The following is a 25168-nucleotide window of genomic DNA, read 5'->3' on the forward strand; positions in this document are numbered from 1 at the left end:
AAAATGCAAAGAGTAGATTCTTACAGCAGGTGATTAGCGGAAGGCTCTTCAGTCCTCCGTCGTTCTCTGACGCATTTTATAACATATATTTCATCCAGCATTTTTCTTTTCTCCTGTACTCACTCTTTTCTTCCTTTTTAAGGGATCATTTGTAAAACACTGTCCTTTGTCGGCTGCAGAGTTTGCAGCAGCTTTAAGTTTGGAGGATGTTCAGAAAGTCTGCAGATCTATTGATCCAGGTCTCTTTCAAAGGTTACATAAATGTCTGACTGCTTAGAAGTTGAATATTAAGTCATTAGGGAAGGTTAAAGGGATTCCTAACCACCTTCTTCCTGTCACCAAAAGCCAATTTCTTATATCCAGGTTTATAGATAGTATTTAGTTTGTTGCTTTTAAAGATACCTCTGGTCCACAACCTGCAGGATTTGATTGTGTTTGTCGATTTTCAGTTTTTTAGGAAACAGTTTGGGTTGAACTGGTCTTTTCAAATCGTGTCAAAAGTATTAATATCACTCCAGTATAAATCCAACTGTTTAAAAACACTTTTTTTTAGAAGCAAGAAAACCAACTTCAGCTTTTTACTCCAGTAAAAGTGTAAAAGTACAATTTTTTAAACTACTTAATGTATAAAAGTAAAAGTAATGTAGGAAAACGTTAAGGACAGAAGCTTTAGTGCTCTTCCCGATTAAAGGAACATTTTTCTACCTTTCTAGAAGATAGCTTCCTTAGACTTCATTTTCTTAGTTGTATACGTTTCTGATTTAATAAGGGAACAAAGTATTTGTACTTGACGCCTCTGGTGTTGGACAGCTGGTCCAGGCTGCCTCCTGACCGGTGATCGCAAATGATAAAAACTATAGAAAGACTTTAAGAAATCATTGTTTTATTTTTACAATAAGCATTTAAAGAGTTCTAATTTTCTTTCCATCAACAGAGTTTTTACAGAGAAATCATAATCTCCTAAAACTGGTATCAACTTATCCTATAGCTCCATCTGTGATAAGAAATAAGCCTAAAATCCTGATGGATGCACTCTTTGTTGATCTGTGTGGAAGAAGACTTTTCAGGACGGTGTGGAGAGAAAGGGAAGTTAAATAAGATTATAAAGCAAATGATCAAACCAGTCAGACTTTATTGCCAAGCTTTCTTTTCCATTTAGTAAAGTAAGTCAGAATATAACATGGGTAAAAGAGTGATAGCTGTTGGAAGAGAGGAGAGTTAATGTATGGGTCCTTTTGCCCCGGCACAAGGACACAGCCTATTATATCCCATTCTATGCTCATGCCTAAAGTGAATCCTGTGGGGAAAGAAGGCTGCCGCCTCTTCCAAAGTCATTCCTCACATGACAGGCGTGCACACACAGATACCGCCACGCTTTGCTGTAAATAACGCTGGGACGTTAAATCGCTGTAATGTGGAACATATATAAATATAGACGTTTCCACACAAAACATCTCCACTGAGATTTGGAAGCAGGAGCTGCTCCTTTTTTTTGGTTGCTGAGACTGACTGGAGCTATGAGGCAAAATGTGTAATTCCACCGTTTACTGCAGGAAACATGTTGTCATCAGGACCATCACGTGTCATCACAGCGACACGTTGGAGCAGAAGGGGAAACCTTCTCCACAGTAGGAGTGCAGACGGTGTCACAGAGGGTAAATACACATACAAGTAACAAAATACAGATACCGTATTTTCCTGACTATAGAGCGCACCTCACCATAAGCCACGGCCACTACATCTCTTTTTTAAACTGTTAATGTACAAATATAACCCCCACTATAAGCTTGTATTTAAGAAAATACGGTATTATATTACCTTAGCTTAGTAAAAATGTTGGCTATCTATACTTTACTGCAGTAATTAATACTTCTACTCCTTACATTGTAATTATCTCTAATTTCTTCTGCTTAAGTTAAAAAAGAAGCTTGTTAGTTTTGCTTCATTCAAGCTAATTTTCTTTATGGCCTGTTGGTATTTAAAAACAAAAACAAAAAAACATCAAAAATAATTAGTTTCATCCAGACGATTCATTCCTTTGTTGGACTCGGTGCTGCTCCAACTTGTTGCTCACCGCATAGCAAAAGAAATAGTTTTTTAAGAGGATGCAAAGTTAAAAGTGGCACAGTTACCAGGCTCACACTGAGCCTGGTTCTGCTGGAGGTTTCTTCCTGTTCAAAGGGAGTTTTTCCTCTCCACTGTCGCTACAAGCATGCTTAGTGTGAGGGATTGCTGAAGAGTCAATGAGTCGATGCAATCAGCTGGTTTTCCTTCGATAGAAAACTTTGAATCAATCTGACTGGATGATCTGGTGAACTGGAAAGTGAATAGAGACGAGTTGTGAATTCAGTTCAGTTTATTTCTATAGCGCCAATTCACAACATGTCATCTAAAGACACTTTACAGTTCAGGCAGTTCAATAGAAATAAACTGTATTGAAGTTGATCCTCTAACTTCTACAAAAGTGTTTTTAATCAGTAGGATTTATATTAGAGTAATAAAAATGGATACTTTTGACACCTTCAGGTTAAAAATGAATCCAGATTCTAAGCAGAAGCCTTTAAACTCTATTAGTTCATTGTTCAAGTGTTGTAACGTCGCACTGATGTGTTCGAGGTGAACCTTGCAATCGATCAAGAAAACATGCAGCGTAATCAGAAGGGAAATTACGATTTATCATTTAGTGATTGAGTCATACGTTCTGTGTGAGCGGGTCAAAGCCAAGGAGCTTCGCTCTCACAAGCCGATCCGTTCCCTTACAGCAGGACGGGGATCAATGCCCAGGTAATTTGTTTCAATCAATTAAACAGACATCTGCTTGAATTAGTCTCCAATAGACTCCAAAAGGCCAAACCACTGTGGGAGTGTGTGAGGAGGGTTAGATCGCAGCAGACAAACCACTTTTAGCTGTCCTGTCATCACATCTGAGCCCCACAGAATGGCTGCTCTCGTTTCTCTGCAGTTTTGCTTGAAAGTTGCACATAGTTGGGTGATCCCAGTAACATCTGGACGATTTATATCTTTCTAATATAAGCACAAGAAATGGGCTCTCCTTCAGGCACCGGGATGGAAAGTCCTAGAAGTATCCAGCAACTTTAGATGAATCTCTGTTCTAAGAATTGTTAGATATAAGATCGGTTTTATTTATTGCATCACATTGCATTTTGGTGTCTGACTTTCCTCCTCCTTCATTCTATTTATGTATTTTGAGAAGTCACATTTTCCTGCTGAGATGCAGCGCTGGGATATGATGAGGGAAAAATAAGAAGCTTTAGTCCAGAATGAAGCTCCAGGCAGCCTGGGTCTGCGTTCATGGCTTCAGTGGGCCATGTCTGATTTAGTTGTGTTCTCTGCAGATGATGTCGCTGATGCTGGAGCCTGTCTGTTCCCACCGGGACAGAGGGTCTGCTCCATGCCAGTCAACACGCAGGGTCATTGTTATGCAGCGGAGCTGTGAAGCAGGGGGAAGTAATTAAAGAAACAAGGGCAGTGCGGTGGTTCTGCTGGCAGGACACAGAACTCTCCTTTCCTCTGCGACCCTTTTTCCAGCCTGCCAGCTGTAGATTAAACACTTTTGCTTCTTCTAAAATGTGGGGTCCCATTTAAATCCGCACCCCGACGATTATTGTCAGGGTTTACAGTCATCCTAATGATTTTACTGTACAGTAAATGGAGCCTAGGTGGAAGTTCAACTGAAGAAACTCAGTGTCTCCTTCATCCACCTGCGTCACAGCCAATCAGCTTTGAACCACAGCTCCACAAAAGCCAATCGGCATCCAAAGCTCATCTTAAAAGGCCTCCGATCCGCTCTTGTCTGCTCCTGTGGGCAGGCGGCGGATGCGCTGTGACTTCATTCAGATGACCCCGTTTCAACCCTCCTCCATCCCCTCCTCCACCATCGTAGCTAAAGCTTCATCAGAGCATCATTCCTCCTGGACTCTTACTGCGTTCCCTGTCTCATCTTAAGCGGTCCAGCAGAAGACCACCATGTTGAGCCTGGTTCTGCCAGAGGTTTCTTCCCAACGTGGAGTTTTTCCTCTCCACTGTCGCTCAATGCTTGCTCATCATGGACAGGTTCTCTCAACCTGTGTTATCCAAGCTGGACTTCCATCTTCCAGGTCCCTGAGTGAAGCTCTAGTATCAGCTCACGCAGTCCACTGGATCTCCCCATAAAGCTCAGCAGACCGTCTCTCTAACCAGCAGTCTACAGACTGACCAACTTCATCTATCTCCACTCCATAGCCAGTTTCAGGCCTGGGGGGGGGAACAGCCCCGTTCTTTACTTCTGTTCATGCAGATCTATCAAAATTAAGCGCTATGTTTCCTGCCGAGGTCTGAGCGCCAAAAACCAAGTAATTGTATCAATAAATTTCTCTTAATTGTGTTTTCTCCTCATGTGAGTTATGATTGAATTGTCAGTTGACCAAAAAATGAAACAATTGGTATTTTCTGTCCCCTGCTGGTCCTCTGACGAATTTCATCTATTTTCTGTCATGCTTATGACGGGGTGGCGAGGGGTGCTGGTGTCTCTCTCCAGCTGTCTACTGGGGAGAGTCCACCCTGGACAGGTCTCCAGTCCATCGCAGGGCAACACAGAGACAAACGGGACAAACAACCATTGACACTCACTCACACCTAAGAAGGATTTAAAGAAGCCAAATAATCAAATACTTTCGCAGTGATTTAATGAATCTAGCGTTAATCAATAAAAAAAATAAAAAGAATAATTTTCATCGCGATCACTGAGTCTGGGAGCGGCCATTTTTACCCAAATATAGTAGCCCCTCCCTCCTGCCATCTTCCAGCAGTGACGTCACGGTGCGGTAAGCCTAGCGCCATTCTCCCCGCTTTACAAGCTAAATCAATGGGAACTACTAGACACATCTGCAATCAACAACAAACCCATAATATGTAGCCAACATTTGGAAGAAGAATGTTTTCAAGATGACTTGGATAATAGCGCGTTGTGACAAACACCAGATACAGCACTGGGACTTGATCAACAGCCGATACCGCACCGTGACGTCACTAACCAGTAGGTGGCAGTAGTGTTCTTTGACAAACATGGATGCCTCCAGTAAAGCACATTCACATGAAAATCACTCTGAATTAAAAACACTGATCATTTATTGAACAGGATGGAATCATTTCAGATTTAAAGAACTTTCAGAAGTTTGGATTCTGAATATGAGCGGACTTTTGCTTTAAAACGGATTGTAAACTCTTTAAAAACTTTTGAGAGCTAATCTATGATTTTGGATCTATGCACCTTTACTGACCAACAGAGGGGGGAAACATTGTTATTTGATCCCAGGTTTCGGGACGTGGTGGAGCTTCTCTGCTGCAGCCACTGATAGAACCTGATGGAGGAATGATATTAGTGGAGAATCCTGCAACACAGCAAACGCCTCGAGTAGTAGGAAAACGGCCATGTCAGTCAGACTCCCTGTCAGTGGAGTGACGGAGCAAGTCGGGCCGCTCCTCTTTCCTTTAAGTGCTCATATCTACGAATGGAAGAGGAGCAGAGTGCAGAGTCAGGGCTACACTTGTTAGCATTCATCTGTCATCAGCCTCACTGGACAGAACTCACCGAAGAGGAAATAATACAATGAGGAAGTTCAGAAGAAAAAAAACTACCTTCAATTTGACAAAAAAATCCATGAATGAGAGGCTGGGAAAAAAATGATCAATTGACAAAAGAAAAGACAAACAAAAGGAGAAACTTAAGTGGATCATAAATGGCAGGAATAACAGAAATTATATAAAGGAATAAAAAAAAACAAAGCTTCCAAAGAGTTATGCTTTTTGATCTGCTCCTTTCAGATAATTGATTCCATTTTGTTGCACAGGGACTATTACTGTATATGATAGTTGGATTAGCATCTGTAGCTGGGAAATCCACTCTGCAGAAGTAGTGCTGGATCAGCAGCAGGACGTCTGGACGCTGCAGGCTTAGCGAACAGGAGCTCACTGCTGCTGTAGTAGTTAAAGCCTTCCTTCCTGTAAAGATGCCCTTGCTGATGCAAAACAAATTTCCTCTGTTGGATTCAGCGACATAATATTATCTGAAGGGAACGATCTCTTCCTGTAAGTGTATAAAGTGACTCAATAGACCCATTAAGTAATAGTGTAGAGCAGGACATATTTATTCCATTAGTCTGTTCTGTATTTGTAAAATCATATAGAGAAGTCTGCTTATCTGTTACACTTTGAGAAAGTGCATTTCATTTAATTCAGTGTATTTCTATAGCTCCAATTCACATCATGTCATCTCAGGTCACTTTCCAGTTCACCAGATCATCCAGTCAGATTGATTCAAAGTTTTCTATCTAAGGAAAACCAGCTGATTGCATCGACTCATTGACTCTTCAGCAATCCCTCACACTAAGCATGCTTGTAGCGACAGTGGAGAGGAAAAACTCCCTTTGAACAGGAAGAAACCTCCAGCAGAACCAGGCTCAGTGTGAGCGGCCATCTGCTGAGGCCCACTGGGGTTCAAGGAGACAGAAGCAGACATAGAAAAAGAAGCATAGATACAAAAGGCAACTGTCAACCAGCTCCACAGGCGGCCCCGTCCAGGAAACACACAGCCAGGCAGACGAGCTCCGAGCCAGCTCCCATGTCAGAGGATGAAGAGAGCACATCCAGTTAGTCACAGTCAGAGAAACAGGACTACACTGGAAAACAGGCCAAGCTCCAACATCTAGAAACAAAGGTGTTGATGGCAGCAGCACAGCTGATGTTTCTCTCCAGGATGGAGTCACAGCCAAACAGGAACAGACCAGATGAAGCTACTCTGAGAAAAAGCAGAGAGAGCAGAACGTTAGAGATTGAACTAACAGATTCTGCAGAGTGGGAGAATAGAGATAGAATGAAGCAGAATGATGAAAAAGGGGTCCCTATGTCCTCCAGCAGTCTAAGCCTAAAAGTTGATCCATTGATCTGATACTTTTGATTAGTTTCTGTTGATTATTTTCCAAGGAAAATAGGACCATTCACTCTGAGCGGTCCTATTTTCCTCCAACGTGCTTTAGTTTAATTCAAGGAGAATAAAAAAATCTACTTAAATAAACATTTGCTGCATTGGTGAAAAGGAAATAAACTCTGAAAATTTCATTCATTTTTCTGCTTTTACCATTACCATTTAAAGTTTCCCTTTTTCCAGCTGATCAATCGAATCTCAGATACTGTAAAACTTATCCTATATATATCCTAGATATAGGATTAGAATATGAGGAGGGGAGCTACAGGAAAGGCCACAGATGAGATTATTTGCGGTAAAAATGCTTGGAACTGCTTGCATTAACCAGAAAGCCAAGTGTCACATGATCTCAAACCCTTCAGGTTGCATTATGGCCGCCGGCATGTCCGTAGGATGGCGTGTGTATTGGATCTAAGTTCATTTTATGCGTCTCCAGTGGTCAGTCTGTGGCTGAGCTTCATGAAGCCGGCCATATAAACCGCCCGCCACATGCTCTCATGCTTTATTATGGAATCTGCCTATTAAGGATTAGCAGAATAAAAAAACAATGGTTAAAGGAAAATAACAAAATTTAATAAATATGGAGTTATTAAAGTGAATGTAACCTAACGCAGCTTCTCAGCATGAAGACAGTCCAAATCACAGCCATGGGATCCCTCTCATGCTACAGAAAACTCAAACAAGTTGCAAAATCAAACATGTCTTCTGCAAAAGCAATGATTCAAATAAAAATGGATGCTGTTTTTGGCTGAAAATATTCTCAAGAACCAGTTCAATAAGTGTATCCCGTGTATATGCTGTTTCACTTAAAGTTACATTTCAAAGTGAGCTTTTTATTTATCAGCTTTTTATTCCAATTAATGTATTTCTTCTTCAGATCTGTGACAAAAGATTCTATTTTCTTTAACAGTTTGAGTCTCCAGCTCCCCTGCAACCATAAACTGGGTTATGCTTGTATAGAAAACTGACGGATATATTTTATCAAGATTGGAAGCTGAAACCTACAGATAGAAACACAGAGATATTGCACTAATTAATAATACTGTAATTTGGGCTTACAGTTGATTAGTTATTAGCTTTTTTATTTGGGTATGCAAAAAGGCGAGGATTACTTACTTAGGTGGGTTTTTTAAACTGCCGTGGTTCAGCATGTCTTTTTCAGCAGGTATAGACTAAAGCATTAAATCATATTAAAAAGAACGGGTCTAAATTAAAATATAATGACACAAAAATAAAAGATTAAATGGAAGAACAGTGTCATTCACAGAAGAGAAAAATTATTAAACTTTACAATCCACAGACAGATGTATAAAAAGAGGCTTTAGGTTAACTTTTACTTTTATGCACATTTGAGGATAATATTTGTTTAAAAAATGAACAACACTAGATAAAAGATGCCAACAACTTTGTTCATTATTCTAGTTTATCACTTGTAGATTAAATGATGCACATTTCTTTTTAAAAAGTGTTATACTCCAAAGTTTCTAAAATTAAGAGCTGTCCATGGTGCTGATTCAAACTGCTATACCCATAAAAGGGCTCTTGCCAGTGTATTTATGTGTAGCGAAGAGTGTCTCAGTTGAGATCTAAATACTGTAATACGCTCTTAAAAAATAAGCGTATATGGGCTTCCTTTCCAGTGCATTCAGAAAAGGCAGAAACTTTTTGAATTAAAATGTGAGGACCCAGATTTATACAGACATTAAGGTATTTCAAAGGGCGTTTATTTAAAAATATTTGTGGGAAGCTAAGGCTTCTGAGGCAGCAACCTCTGTAGGAGAAAAAAACGCAGGTTAATGACCACTTCTATCTGGCAGAGGTTGATTACGAGCACGTGAGTCATTAACCTCTGAGTTCCAGATGCTGAAGCCTTGAAAACTGTAGAACCTGCAGGAGATCAGATCTAAGCAGATGAAGGAAGGCAGGACAATCCAGAGGGCAACGCCAAAGCCGGTGTTGAGTCCGGGCCAGAAGATCAGAGATCCGAAGAAATACCAAAGGGAAATCCAGGTCGGTGTCAGGAAACAGATCCAGGTTCAGAGACAAGCAGAATCCAGCAGGAGTCCAAAGACAGGTCAGGAAAACAGATCAGGACAGGGTCAGGCAGGCTCAGAGGTCCACAGGCAGAACGGGTGAGGGTCAGGCAATCAGAAAAAAATATGACTTGCTAGAATATTCTTACCAAAGTCTTGAATAATCTGGCACTGATGACTGGAAGCAGACGGGTTAAATAGAGACTGGAACAGGTGACACAGATAAGTAATAATGAGAAACTGGGCGAAGCTAGGCAGGTGCATGAAAGGAACAAGGAAGCCAGTCATCAGTGCCAAGATCATGACAGTAACGACCGTGGAAACAGTGTTTAACATTTACCTCCTTATTTGCGTATATACATGACGGAAGGACTGTACAAACAGGAACCATGTAACCATTAAGCCTTCTAGGACTTGTCGAGGCAGGTCAACAGCCGACAGCTTGTCAGCAGAGAGCACGCTTAAAAAAAAAAGAAAGAAAAAAGTGTCTCCCCCGCCCCACATTACACTTTATATAAGATCCTGGTGTAAAAGCCATTCAATCAAAACCAGCTAAAGGGTACGGCGCTTCTTAAAGTGCACACTGTATTCTTTGTGCTATTAACCTATGTATACGACATTAATAACTGGCTACAGAACCAACATTAATGGAGAAATATCGTTCTGTAGGACTGTATCTTGTAGCATGGAGCACCGTTGTCAAAAAAATGCCAAGATATTCCCCTTTAACGACTAGTCTGTCTGAAAATCTTCCATTTGCATTTAACATATGACTTCATCTGGTTAAGTAAGTTTAACCCAGTTCTGTAGACTCCATATAGGAAAGTACAGCATCCTATTAGGTCAGCTGTGGATTAAGGGATGGGACTAATGTGGCCATAAAGTTTTAACTGTCTGACAAAACAGTTCAAACCAGAAAAAAAAAAAAACGTGTCATTCTTTGATGTCAAAAGTTGGTATTTAGCAGGACCGATTGGAACAAATCTGCAGAATAGGATCGGCCATGTTGCAGCTTCTTCCTCTCTTAGGTTTTTTCTCTGTATGCCATGCAAAGTTTTATGGAGGGTCTGCACCTTGGAGATGTCATTCTTTTTAAAAATAATTGTATCTATAATGGCTCTGATTCTTCAAGATATGAAGGTGTTTGGCCCGCCTGTATCCGGGTTTGAACTAAGAAAGGAAGTAGGTTTCGGGAAGTGGTTTTAAAACCACTATTTCCAGCTCCTCAGTAAGAAAAGCTGTTAACTAAACGTCCCTCAGAGACATTGTCACCCAGTCTGTATATTTATGAGTTTTGAAAAGTGAATTCTACAGAAGGGAGGAGGGAGGGAGGAATAGCATAGTGGGAAATAGAACAATGTTTAAAATTTTGCCATTTTGTCCTTTGCTTTGACACCATCATCAGCAATACGCAGTCTGATTGGTTATATGTGTTGAAACACGGACTTTTAGTCTGGCTGGTTGACGATACTTTAGCAAACACACAGAAGAAGCAACAAACATTTTTTACATTTTTAGCAGTTTCTTGTGTCACACTGTCAGAATACGGCAAACAAGCTTCTGATTAAGCGGAACTTGGTATTCACTCTGAAGCTTCCTTTTCAGCTGAAGCGCAAATAAAATAGAAACATTTGGTACAGTTTAAATGAATTTTCATTGTATCTGTCCATCACAAGAATACTATAGTAATAATGTTTGGCCTGTGTAAAAGCAGCTTCTAGTTAATGAGCCACCTTCAAGCTGCCAGTGTTTAAATCTGTACCTGCTTTGCAGCCTCCTGCTGGAGCTAAACGATCGGGCAAAAATCAAAATGAATCAAATAAATGAAAAAACAAGAGGATACTTCCGTTTTGACTTTATTTGATCACATACAGTAGAAGCAATTCAAAGGTTCCCCACTTTCCTTGATGGGCTCTTGGCTGGTCCCCTACAATTCCTTTATAAACATCTAAAATATTCTTTCTCTCATGATTTGTGGACATTAAGGGCTAAAGAGAAGCATCATCTCCTGGTCAGACCCTGTAAGTCAGTGAGAGGGTGGAGTTAGATTAAAAATAATATGCACGCCCAAGCGAAGGCCAGTGGCTGGAAGTTGGAGGGGATTTTGCTGCCCTTCGGCTGACATTTATACTGGGAAGGCACATTTTGAATGACTGCTACTGTAGCTCTGAATCCATGATGTGAACACTGATTAAACCTGAAAGTAATCATTTGGATTATATAAAACACCCCACGGTCGTGGCAGAAGGGCTCTCACTCTAAGCCTGGTTCTGGTTCCGGTTCCTCTCCACTGTCCCATGCATCTTTGTGTGAGGGATTGCTGTAGAGTCAATGACGAAACGCAAGTGCATCCAGCAAATTCAACGACTGGATGCAATCATGTAGGATTCCTTAGATGGGGAACTTTAACCAAACTTTCTGGATGATGTGGTTTGGTCTTCTCTGTAAAATGCCTGTAGATGTTTGAATTAACACTACACAAAAAATATTATTTTAAACTTGAGATTTACAAAAGCACAAAAAATGAAGCATTTGCTTAATGTCTCTGACATTTACAGCCATTTATATAATCATTGTGTTATTTAAGTAAATATTACAATATTTATGTAAATTTTGAACACTTTTAAACGTGTTCACTGTTGACTGAAGTGAACTTGCATTTCATCTTCACTAAATGCCCATATGAGCAACATGATGGCCTGAAAGCTTGTCTAAGCATTGGATGTTGAATTTCCGAGTAGTCAGAATCTTTGCTCACAACAACTTGTCCGTAGAACTCATATTACGTATTTGACAGAAGGATCCAAAATGTATCTCTGCTTCTGTCTCCTTGAACCCCAGTGGGCCTCAGCAGATGGCCGCTCACACTGAGCCTCGTTCTGCTGGAGGTTTCTTCCTGTTCAAAGGGAGTTTTTCTCTCCACTGTCGCTACAAGCATGCTTAGTGTGAGGGATTGCTGAAGAGTCAATGAGTCGATGCAATCAGCTGGTTTTCCTTAGATAGAAAACTTTGAATCAATCTGACTGGATGATCTGGTGAACTGGAAAGTGACCTGAGATGACATGATGTGAATTGGAGCTATAGAAATAAACTGAATAGAATTAAATGCTGATATACCTAATTTTCTCATACCACTGACCCAAACTAGCTCCGCCTTCTCTCCATCCATTATCCAAACCCTCCACAGAAGAATCATTATAGAACCTCGGTGCACTTTTAAAGAAGGTGCTCGTGTCCCGCTCCTTCACACCTTCTGAGGAGTGTGTCAGCTGTGGCTATTCACACACAGGCTCCCTCTCTGACTTCATCTGCATTGGATTTTTTTTCACAAAGGAGAGTATATCAAGCGTGGCTTTGTGGCCTTGTTGTGGCCTGTAATGAATGCATAGCTGATATAGCTAAGTGGCAGAGGTGGTTTGTTAAGGGAGCTAGATAGGGAGGTAACACGGGGTAAGGAGTGGAGAGCGAGGAATGGGGGTGGGGTGGGCTGGTGCGTGCTCAGAGTGAGAATCACTCTGCAAAGGTAGAGAGAGCCAGAAAGAACGGGAAAGACATAATAGAGGTCAGCAGTTGTATGGAAGTCAGGATGTATGCATCTTGATGTTAAAACAAAGCATGACGTCATCTTTTAACTACTTTTATACAACCTTTTCGCTTCTTCTCTCTTATTAAAACGAACTGTGTAAATATATATTCCTTGGTCCGGTTTAGTGGCGGGACTGAGATACTAACCTTTATGATGAGTATAGCCGGGCATACACTATATTATATATATAATGGATATTTTCCACTGTTGTCAAACTGTACGATGAAACCACAGGATGTAAAAGTTCACAGCTCATGATGCATGTTCTCACACTGTGCGACCCGACGCTCTGATTTACTCATTCTGGATTTACCCACAAACACCTCACAACGGCCGACTGAGTTTCAAACATGTTTGATGGGGGGGTGGTCGTGAGAGGCTGATCACCCCAGTATTCTACACCACGCAGGAATAGGTCCAAAAAGGACAAAAAGTCATCCAGTGTTTCCCGCCTTTAGAGATCTCATCAGCATTTCTTACTAGACAATTCCAAAAAAGTTAAAAAACAATTCCCTGGCCTATTTTTCAAAGTTTGACGATGTTTTGCTTCCAAACCAGGAAGCTTTTTCACTTCTAAAGGTCAGAAATAGCGTTAAGTTTATAGAGAGGATGAAAGTAAACCCTTGTTTAGGCTTAGAAACATGCAAATTGAACCTGACGAGCGGGTCCACCCCTTTGGAATGGGGGTCATTCTGTTTCTTTGTTAGCTTGCAATCCCCCATACCTCTCTATGTCTCTGAAAGGGGGGTTCGTTAAAGGGAATGGTTGACCTGGCTGGACAGTGCTCTGTTCCCCTGTAATGGGGTAAGGGTTGCGATGATAGCGGGAAAGGATCAACTCAATCGCTGAATTGTACGATTCTGAAAGCTGACATCCACCCCCTCTGTTTAAGGTTGGTTTTTCTTTCTTAACATAAAGGGCTTCCTTCACACAAAGTCCAGTGGATTGTTTTTCCACTTTTTAATAATTACTATGACCTGGATGACTGAGAATATTCACCAGCAAATTCTAAGAAAATACGACATCTTAATGATTCGAGTAGAGCAGACGGGTTTTTGTTTAAACATTGTGTGTGTTGACAAAGAAAACATCCCCAAAGAGTTAGGGAAAGGAAAGATAATTAAATATATCATCCAAATAGCTATTGATCGTCTTTAGGGTGTTGCCGTTAGATTAAAAGGTTAAAGAATAAAACTGCTTTGAGGATTAAATTATTGTGAGAAGCGTTGAGAGATTAAGACTGCAGTAATCAGAATGTATGAGCCCTGCAGACATCCTTATTGATGTCCTATAGACGTTTAGGATCGAGTCAAGACATATTATGAACCGTAAGCAAAACAATTAGGACGTTTTATCCACTGCGAGGAGAGACTGAGTTGGGTGGGGGCTGCTAGCTACGTGTCTTGGCAGCAGTTGCTCTATATTATCAGCTCTAGTGTGAATGAGTTTTTTTTTAAATACCATTTTTGAAAGTTTGCAACTGAGCCCAGCAGTAGAACAAGGTCAGAAGGTGCATCAACATTTTTTTCTTTTTAATCCAGAAGTTTTATCTTCTGAGAAGATAAGAGGGAGAAGTAGTGGCTAAGCACCTGAGCCGTTACCCTTCTGTCTCCTTCTCTGATCAACCTATCAGGTATAGGGATAATGCTGAGTCATCCACTGGGTGCTGTTCACATGTAAATGTAGGGTGGAGGGACGCAGGTGGAGGGACATCTGCGTCTGAATGGGGCTACAGCAGCACTGCCGGCTAACCTCATGCCAAAAAGCCTGAACCACTAGTTTCTTATTGCCTGGTCTCTCTTAGATTGACTGAATATGTCTTTGCTGGATGAAAAGCATATGAGTTTTCTTTTCCTATAGTCAGTAGGTTATTAGTGGGAATAAAGCCATCAAAGATAAAGTTTAGATTTTGGCCAAGAGTAAATCCAGCTTGACCCAGAAAGCGTAGCAGTTTGTGGAGTTTTTATGTGGCTCTTTACTTTCTTAATCTGCACATGGTGACAGAGATGGGTAGGTACCTTTTTTTCAGTGACCAGTGGTTGGACACACCGAACAAGTAGCCCCAAAACAGTGATAGGTGTTCTCAATCTGTCTGAGTGCGTCCTGCAAATTTGACAGTAGCAGCCATTCAAAATGGCCCTTCCCAATCAAAAGTCAGCCGAATGGCAGCAAAATCCCCTCCAACATCCAGCCACTGGCCTCCTCCTGGGCATGTATATTGTTTTTACCCTGATTCCACCATTGAATTACAAGGTCTGACCAGGAGATGATGTTTCTCTTTGGATCTTAATGTCCACAAATCATGACAGAAAGAATATTTTAGATGTTTATAAAGGAATTAAAAGGGACCAGCCAAGGAAAGTGGGGACATTTTGAATGGCTGCTAAAGTAAAGCTTCTGCTGTTTTTTTCGTAGTTGTCAGATTAGTTTAATTTAAGTTAAATTAAATGGCTTTCCAGAACAGATTGATCTCTAAATTCCACAGAGTTAAATATCCAGTGTCAAAGTACTCTGACTCCTTTAAGCCTCTTTCCCACTAAAAAATTTGGGTTTTATCCATGTTTTTAAAACATGAAAAAGCTGTCGACCCATCAACAATCGGCAATTGGCTACCTTCCCACTGCAATAAAAGCTGAGCCAGTCTAGAAATGGCATCACGCTGGCTTAGCGCTGATAATTTCTTCAGTGTGACAGAATCAGGAAAGTAAAAAATGGAGAGATACGATAGATACATGGAAGAAGGCCAGGGCGTAGTCGGTGAGCTTCATTGTTTCGCTCTATTATGTGAACAGAGTTGAACTGCTTCTCAGATCAGAAGTGACTGGCGTGGTTTGTTGACGTCCATATGTTGTGTTCAATGTTATCACGTAATTTCGCGGGTGTTCCAACGGCATGCCGATCAGAACAGAGGAGATTTTAAGGTGTCAGTGAGCTGTTCCCACTGCCACTAACAGCCTATTGTTCCCAGGTTTAAATGGGTTTTTCAGCTAGCCAATAGAGCTATTACAAAGAGAATTAATTTGGTTTGAACCAAATGCACTTGGATTGGTGTTAAATTTAACTCTTAAAGTGTTACTTTAAAACATTTACTCTGCTTTAGTAGCACTGACGTCGCCACTTTCATAGTTTTCACTATGAATTCACCGAGGTTCGAGGGAATGATGTTCACATAGGGTTTCAAGGCTAGCCCTCCAACAGCGTGGCACTGGATTGAGAGCTAAGGCCTGGCAGTCATCAAATCAGTCACTGAGAGCTACTTGTCCAGATAAGGAGAGAGAGAACAGGCAGGCAGACATGGTCTGGGAGTGAAGGCGCTGTAAAGCTGATGGGAGTGGCGCTGCAACCAGGCTGTTTTAGCAAAGCCTCTGGGATGTCAGGTCATACAGCTGTGATGAAAATATCACAGTGACCAAGACTGTGAGGATCAACTGTGGGCCTGATAACAGTGTCATAGTGCTGGGCTGGACTGCATGGTAGAAATCTCCCCAGAGAGGCTAAACACTCCTCACTTCTGACCTTTCCCTTTATGACTCCTTGACCATCTGCGTCTGCTGGGGTCCAGCAGTTGTCCGTAACCATGATCCCCTCCGTCTCCAATATAAGGGCAGGAATGCAGTGGACAGTGCGGTCCCAGAATAGACAAGAAGCAGCCCTATCTCCAACCGTGCAATCTGCCGAATAGAGGGCACCTACATTACAAGCAGCCTGGAGCAAGAGTACAAACACATGCAGCATGTCGACCCACATTCAAAGCCTTGGCTGTCGAGCTGCTAAACCTGTGAATGCACAACACCTTTTTCTATTGTGAGTTTGATCTTGATGGGGCCGCCTCCCAGTTTAGCGTTGAAAGAGGACTCGGCAGCGAAGCCTTCAGAAGACGTCTGAGTGAGGTTAATGATAAAACGCCATGGGTGTAACTATTCTGTTTGATGTGGGATCTGAGTAGAGGCGCGCAGGGTGAAGGAGGGTTGGATGTCTGATGAGTGTGTGGGCCACAGATTGGCGGAGTGAAGCCCTGAATGCACAGCAAAGGGATTCGCTACCTAATCTACAGAAAATCCTGCTGTGAAAAGGATTCTGTGTGTACCGCTCTCTCCTCTGAAGCCAATATTCACGCTCGAATGCACACAGAAGCTGGCGAAGCAGTCTTTGCTCTCACTTTCTGTCTAATGCCAACACTCATAGACCATTATCTATAAAAAGAGGAATAGAAGCTGATTCGACACGGAAAGCAGAGGTGAGCCATGTTATAAGCCTGGATGCACCGGATGCACATGCATTTAGTATTCCTGCCTGCATATTGTAATGGTGGGACAGCTGCAGCTGTGGGACAGAAGGCCATAAAATCAGCTTCTCCTCCAGAGCTCCGACACTAAAAGGTGGAATGTGATTTGATAACAGAAAAGTATCCGTCTGTCTCTTTCCTCCTCCTCCTCCCTTTTCTTACACATTGTTTAAAAACCTGAGTCATGGACAGTCGATTTGCCAAACTCCTGGTTGACTTTAATAAAGATAAAAGGGATGGAGATATCAGGAAAGGGATCACCTTTTCCTTGCCTCCATATACATACTATCAGAGTTTTATTTTTACGAAACAGCGATTTAATTACTTACTTTTTGGTGTTTTTTTGAAGCGTATAGCGATCTGACCTTAAATTACCTTTTATGTACATGACTAAAGGGATAGATGCACATCGAGGTAGTTTTAAGTATGTTTTTCGTGCAAAACTAAAGCGAGAAATGAAAATCTGACGTCTTGCATATGCGTATTGCTTATGAGCCTGCTAATCTGACAGAATATAGCAATATAACAATATATGGTTGTTTTATTATTGTCCTGTAAAGTATATTGAACTCACCTTTTAATTAAACATTGGTCTCTATAGGAACATGTTTCCCTCCTAGTTCTAGACCACTTTCACATGTTGAATAACTTAAATCTTAATTGTATTAAACTTTCATGAACATTTCAGAGATAATATGAGATTACTTTATCTATTTTCATATTTTTATATGTGTCGCCACCGTAAAATAGACTATTCATTCTTTTTAAAGAGATTAAGATTATTTTGTCCAAACAGGCTTTGACCTCAGTTTGAACTGCATGTTTTATCTTTATTTCCCTCTGTTTTATCTGCTGTCTATTAATACATTGTGTTTGGGGGGGGGGGGGGGGGGGGGGGGTTGTGTCACTGCAGTCTGCAGTCTGACCATTAGATGTTGCTGATCTGTAAAGCTAATTACTGGTCTGGTTTAAAGCTAAAGAACCAAACTATCCTATATGTTACTCCTATGACTGAAGTTGTTCTTTGGTCTGTTAGGGGTGATAGCAGCTTTAGCCTAAGGGAGAACCTACTCTGGGTTTAATCTAATCTACATCATGCAGATTATTATGGCTCATAAACCTCCAAAGGTCTGACTGATTTTATATAGATATGAGGCAATCTAGCTATATAGAACAATATAGGGCCAATGAACAGATATTGAGCCCTGAACAGTGAAATTCAATTCAATTCAGTTTATTTCTATGGCGCCAATTCACAACACATGTCACCTCAAGGCTCTTTCCAGTTCACCAGATCATCAAGTCAGATTGATTCAAAGTGTTTTATTTGGGGATAACCAGCTTTTTGCATCGACTCTTTAGCAATCTCCCATGCTAAGCAAGCTTGGAGTGACAGTGGAGAGGAAAAACTCCCTTTGAACAGGAAGAAACCTCCAGCAGAACCAGGCTCAGTGTGAGCGGCCATCTGCTGAGGCCCACTGGGGTTCAAGGAGACAGAAGCAGACATAGAAAAAGAAGCATAGATACAAAAGGCAACTGTCAACCAGCTCCACAGGCGGTCCCGTCCAGGAAACACACAGCCAGGCAGACGAGCTCCGAGCCAGCTCCCATGTCAGAGGATGAAGAGAGCACATCCAGTTAGTCACAGTCAGAGAAACAGGACTACACCGGAAAACAATGATGTGTCATATTTATATATTTTATTGCACCAATTCACAACCAGTGGACATCTCTAGGTACTTTACACTGTAGGTTCAACTGAACCATTCAGGTAGATTAGTAAAATAAGATTTATATGTGGAAGAAAAAAGACAAATTGATCCTATTTTTGAACCTAAGCACCAATAATTGATAAAAGTATTTCTGGAAGACAATAGAAATTAATTAAAGCAGCAAATGTGATTATAGTAGTGATATTGTGAGGTCTAAGGATGTTGCAGAGACAGAAGCAAAGACGGTTTAATAATGAAGTTGGTGGCAAAGAAGCTTCAATCCAGACTAAACAGGCGGGGAACTTGGAAACCAAACAAGGAGACACTTGGGAGGAATATACATACAAAATATAGAGAATCCAGCAAAGAGGAACAGTAAAGGAGGTGTATATATGGGAGAAAGAAACAATGAATGGGTTAATCAGTTGATAAGGAGCAGGTGTGGACAGGAGCAACTAAAAAGGAGCCATGGGTAAAGAAAAGGGACACTAGGGGGCACTAAAGACCACATTTACAGTAGCCTTTTGAAACCATGTCGAGAACGTTCCGAGGACGTCAACCCTTCATCTGTGGCTCGGTTATCTGATAACGAAGAGCGAGTGAGCAGACTGCGTCATCTCATATTTTGTGACAGCTGACTCATTTCACAGGAGTTCTGGTGTGTCCGGCTTTGCAATTCACAGATATCTTCACCTGATCACAACACAAACCTCTTCTCAGCTTATTAACAAGAAAGGGCATCAAAGTAGCGTGGTGCGACATGGGATGATGCCGAGACCCAGAAGGATGCCTTCTTCACCTGACGTTCCGAAAATGATGAAAAATAAATAATATAAACAAATATAATTCCTGAATGTTTGGTTTTCGTTATTCCAGCCTTGAGGGACGGGGCAAAAGGGGCCAAAGAATAACCAGGGACAAACAGGATCTAACAGCAAATAGGAAATAACTTAAATGACCTAAAGGAAATAAAGCTAATTGATATAACTAAATCAAAGAGATAAGTGAAAGAAATAACAAGAGAGAATTAAAAAATGATAGAAATCGGGACAAATACCGAATTAAAAAAGAAATAAAGCGTAACTGAGAACCCAAAAAGAAAACTTAAACAGAACCATAAAGTCCAGAGAGGACAGAACAGAAGCTGCAAAACGTTAGAGCCTTTTAAAATATAGCAACACATTCTTATACCAAAGAATTGTGGTTATGAAGGCTTTAATTTTATAGATAATTTCATTATTTAAAAAAAATAACTAGCAATTATATGAAATTACAACTCGAAAACATCAATATCTAAGATTCTGCAGTCAAAAGCTCCCTTAAACTGTTTATTATCTTAATGATTCAATTATTAGCTGGGCTAATTGAACCAGGAAATGAGTTAGTCCAAGGACGAGCTGAGCAGTGAAGCCCGCAGGAGGACTGCTGAGATCATCGTATCTGCGCCACCAGCAAAAGCCTCCAAAAACAACCAGGAGGGGAAACAGAAATGTGCTTTAGCTTTTCTATGTGGGTGAGAAAGAAAAGTGGAAGAAGGCATTTTCTGCATAGAGCTGGAGGTCAGAGAGAGTTAATTTTCCTGCCGTGCTATCTGCTGGCTTCATTAGCAGTATTGACAGTTAAGTGATGAATTCATTGTTTTCTCTGGTTTGTCTGCAGCCATCATTTATAAGCTCTCCTCTGTTATCTCTCAGGGCCCTGCTCCTTGTTTTTCTCCTCACCTACATTTTTCTCCCTTTTTTTATCTCTTCTTCCACTCAACGCTGCTATCTATTCCTGTTCTAAATCTATCCTTCTCTTTAAATGTGATCATGTTTCTGTGTTTTCCTGAAGTCAAAACATGACTTGTTTTAACAGAAATGTTTTCATGTGTGATTTTATACGGCAATAATTTATTCAGCTAACGTTCGGCCTCTTGTCTGTTTTGTCTCTTTCAGGTTATTCCATGTTAGACGCTCTCTTCTCCCTTCGGACGTCACTCGCTCCTAAAATGCTTTGCTAAAGCTGGTAAAATGGAACCAAATCAACTGTTCAATGGATTTGGTCCCCTTCAACCAGCTGTAGCTGTGCATTGATCACTCCGAACATCCGACGGAACGCAGTGGAACCAAAGGAACGCCTTTGTACGCTTAAACTCATTGTCATGTAATTCTTCTTACCAGCGACTGTGAACATTTATCTCTTTTAAACAAATTACCTGAAACAATTTAGCTCATCTGAATGAAACAGCCAAGTCAGTAATTATAGATATCTTAGCGTGCGCCGTGTTCGGCTGCGTTAAGCTGCAGCTGTCTTGTCCTTTGGTGAATTAAATTGTTCTTTGGATATTTTTTATGGGTCCCGAAAGGTATTATTGAGAAGTAAAAGGATGTGAGAAAGGTGCTCAGGTTTGTTCAAAATATGTGTGTGTGTTAATAAAGCATCAAATAGTTCAAATTTATAAACCTTTCTCTTAAATATGTGTAAATAGATCAGTTTTCAATATATTTTCAATCTATTTTAACATGAATAAAGGTTTTTGTTATTCAGTAATACATTTTGTTTTGTGGGATTGATAGGATGTAGTAACACGACTCTGCATGAAAAACCATTTTATAACAGTGATGTTAGATGAAGCTGATTTTTCTCTTACTGTTACAAATATAAGAAACAAGTTAAAACTCTGCTGTGGTCACCGAAGGAGCCGATTGTTTTTTGTTAATAATTAACAAAATGTTTTATATTTGTGGATAATCTAGCTAAGTTTATTCTACTTTATTGTTTGATATCTGTTTTGAGATTATGTTTTTTGGTTATGTCCCTTTGTTTCTGGATAGTTATGATTAATTTGGGTGATTGAAGTTAATAAATAGGCAGTCAATGGTAGGACCAGCATGCATCTGGGTGGGCGGATGTTTTTTTTAATCAGCGCAAGAGAAGCATGTAGGAAATGTTAGTCCTTTTCTGTTTGCTTGCCTGATGAGAAATAAACTAAGAAAACTGAAGGAGTTTACCTGGAACAGTTTGTTCTTTTTTACTTGTCCTTTCTGCATCTTTAGCCATTGTGGATTTTTTCCCTTTTGTGTCATCAAAGCTGGACCACAACAGTCACATAAGGATGTATTTACGATAGAAAAGTGCTTTTCCTCCTTTTCTGTTTCTTTTAGGTTTGTTTTGGCTCGGATTAAAATTTTTAATTCCATTCAGTTTATTTCTATAGCTCCAATTCACATCATGTCATCTCAGGTCACTTTCCAGTTCACCAGATCATCCAGTCAGATTGATTCAAAGTTTTCTATCTAAGGAAAACCAGCTGATTGCATCGACTCATTGACTCTTCAGCAATCCCTCACACTAAGCATGCTTGTAGCGACAGTGGAGAGGAAAAACTCCCTTTGAACAGGAAGAAACCTCCAGCAGAACCAGGCTCAGGGTGAGCGGCCATCTGCTGAGGCCCACTGGGGTTCAAGGAGACAGAAGCAGACATAGAAAAAGAAGCATAGATACAAAAGTCAACTGCTAAAGGCAACACAGCCAGAAACACACAGCCAGGCAGACGAGCTCCAAGCCAGCTCCCATATCAGAGGATGAAGAGAGCACATCGGGGTCTTCTCACACCCCTGTTCTCCGGCTCCACCTGGAGTCTGGGGTCTGGAGGAAGAGCGAGCTGCCTGGTCCATGGTCTTGGCGGGGGGGCTGCCGCAGGGCCTGGGTGGCCTGCTGGTGCTGGGGCTGTCACTTCTGCTCTCCCCAAAGGAGGATGGAGGGAGGGGAGTGTAGGAAATGGAGGGGAGGAAGTGGCTGGGTGAGTTAGGGGGGGTGGGGGGGGCTCTGGTTGGGTGGCATGTGCGGGGCATGTGGGCCCCAAACCCGGTGGGGCTTTCGCTGGGGGTAGTCTGGTCCGGGGACCAACCACCGGTTCTATGGTCATTGTCTGGTTGGAAGGTGAACCTTCGGCCCAGTCTGAGGTCCTGACCACACTGGAAGAGGTTATCTTGCAGGATAGCTCTTTATTTGGCCACATTCTTCTTTCTTTCTTTCTTTCTTTCTTTCTTTCTTTCTTTCTTTCTTTCTTTCTTTCTTTCTTTCTTTCTTTCTTTCTTTCTTTCTTTCTTTCTTTCTTTCTTTCTTTCTTTCTTTCTTTCTTTCTTTCTTTCTTTCTATCTTTCTTTCTTTCTTTCTTGCAGGATAGTCTTTCTTTCTTTCTATCTTTCTTTCTATCTTTCTTTCTTTCTTTCTTGCAGGATAGTCTTTCTTTCTTTCTATCTTTCTTTCTATCTTTCTTTCTTTCTTTCTTGCAGGATAGTCTTTCTTTCTTTCTTTCTTTCTTTCTTTCTTTCTTTCTTTCTTTCTATCTTTCTTTCTTTCTTTCTATCTTTCTTTCTTTCTTTCTTGCAGGATAGTCTTTCTTTCTTTCTTTCTTTCTTTCTTTCTTTCTTTCTTTCTTTCTTTCTTTCTTTCTTTCTTTCTTTCTTTCTTTCTTTCAATTGCAACCAGTCATCCTGTCCCAGCAGCTGAATTACAACCCCATAGCATGATGCTGCCACCACCATGTTACACTGTTGGGATTGTATTGGGCAGGTGATGAGCAGTGCCTGCTTTTCCCATCACATACCACTTAGAATTAACACCATGAAGTTCAATCTTGGTCTCATCAGACAAGGGAATCTTCTCTCTCATAGTCTAGGAGTCCTTTATGTGTTTTTTGGCACACTCTATGCAGGCGTTCATATGTCCTGCACTGAGGAGAGGCTTCCATTGGGCCGCTCTGCCATAAAGCCCTGACTGGTGAAAGGCTGCAGTGATAGTTGACCTTTTGGAACTTTCTCCCATCTCACTACTGCATCTCTGGGTGGCCAGGTCTAGTAAGAGTTCTGCTCGTCCAACACTTCTTCCTTTAGGATTATGGAGGCCACTGTGCTCTTAGGAACCTTGAATGCAGCAGAAATTATTTCGTAAACTTTGGCCAGATCTGTGCCTTGCCACAATTCTCTCTATGAGCTCCTTGGGCATTTCCTTCCTCTTCATGATTCTGGTTTGCTCTGACATGCACTGTGAGCCGGAAGGTCTTATATAGACAGGTGTGTCCCTTTCCTGAAAAAAGGTCCAGTCAGTTTAATTAAACACAGCTGGAAACCAAAGAAGGACCCGAACCATTTCAAGAAGGATCAGAAGAAATTAACAGCATGTGAGTTAAATTTGAGAGTCACAGCTTATGAACATTTGATATTTCTTTTAAAAAATTGCATAGACTTTTTTTTTTCTTTCTCAGGTACGCCTTCGGTTAACTTTGAAGTTATGAAGTGACCTATCCAAAGCTTGGAAAATAAATGAAATAAAGGATTTGAAGATTGTTTAACCCTTTAGTTTTAGAAACTAAAGCAACGAAATGGTCAGGATACAGAGTTTTAGGTAAAACCTTTGTTAAAACAGAGGTTCTGTTCCTACACGCCGACAAATTAGTTAAACATCTCCTCGACCTCCTTACCCTCTCCTGGTATCTCTCTCTGCGCCGGGCTTAGGAGCTGTGACAGATGTTTTAATGTGGCTCTGATTTCTTATCACCACACGACTGAAAGCTCCATTTGCCTTGGTGAGCTGTGATAGATGGGAGCCCGAGGCTGAGGGGAAAGCCTCCGCTATGCTAACGGATGTTTTAACAGAGACGTTTCAGAGCCTTGGAAGGTGTTAGGAGGTGCACAACATGATGAAGATGACAAACACGGCTGGGAATGGTGGATGTGGTCATTTTCTGTTTCCTGTGTCCCGGGTGTGATGAGCAAATGAGTAATTATGGAAAGGGAGGGGAGCGAAGGCAATTACACCGGGGATGAAACACAGCTTGTCAAGACCCGGGGCACTGCGGCGGAAATGAAGAAATCAAGCAAAACGCACGAGTTACACCAAATTCACAACTAAACAAACAAATTGACAGAGATTTTGATGAAACCCCAGCATGATTACAACCCGTTAAATCGCTTGGATTATTGAAAGTCAGCGGCATTAGAGCTTCTCAATGATGTGAAGGAGGGGAAAAAAATGGAATGCACAAAAGAGCAGAAGTGATCCATCACAGGAAACCAGATATCTATTACAGAAACACCTCTTTTTCTGTATGCTACAGGGACCAAGGGCACACCTGGACTATTCACGTTTTAAATAACTACACCTGGCATCACTTTTCTAGCCGGAAACAAGACAATACTCCATAGAGAAACTTCAACTAGAGCTTAATCACAAAGCTAGTAAAAAAAGACACATTAAATAGTTATCGTTATTTCTTTTTACGGGTTACACAGACATCAAAACAATGCCTGTTTTAAGGGTGTCATGTTTTTCTAAGGCTCGGACCCACTTGTGTTGGTCTTCCAGGGTATGTTTGATTCGGTGGAGGGCGGAACAGGGTTTACCCAGAACTCGGACAGAGTGGAATGATGCAGCCGCTGGTTTCAACTCGGTTTTCCGGTGGTACTTGAACGGGTCGTGGTGAAGATGACTTCCTTACTCAGAGAGTGATCTCAGCGTGCTCAAAGGATCCAAACCTCCTGTTTGGAATCCGTAGCTCAGTGTAAGACTCAGTTGATCCCACTT

At 41.2% G+C, this 25168-nt stretch overlaps 1 long non-coding RNA gene across 1 annotated transcript in view; it reads left to right on the forward strand.

Moving 5' to 3' along the window:
- Positions 1-21253, forward strand: part of LOC119772634 — a 32810-nt gene extending 11557 nt beyond the window's left edge. The window contains exon 3 of the long non-coding RNA XR_005279287.1: positions 20536-21253. This is a non-coding gene — a long non-coding RNA (uncharacterized LOC119772634). The remainder of the gene's footprint in view (positions 1-20535) is intronic.
- Positions 21254-25168: the final 3915 nt, after the last annotated feature.

The sequence above is a fragment of the Cyprinodon tularosa genome, unplaced genomic scaffold (genome assembly GCF_016077235.1).
Source record: "Cyprinodon tularosa strain WSP-4 unplaced genomic scaffold, ASM1607723v1 ctg720, whole genome shotgun sequence".
Taxonomy (NCBI): Eukaryota; Metazoa; Chordata; class Actinopteri; order Cyprinodontiformes; family Cyprinodontidae; genus Cyprinodon; species Cyprinodon tularosa.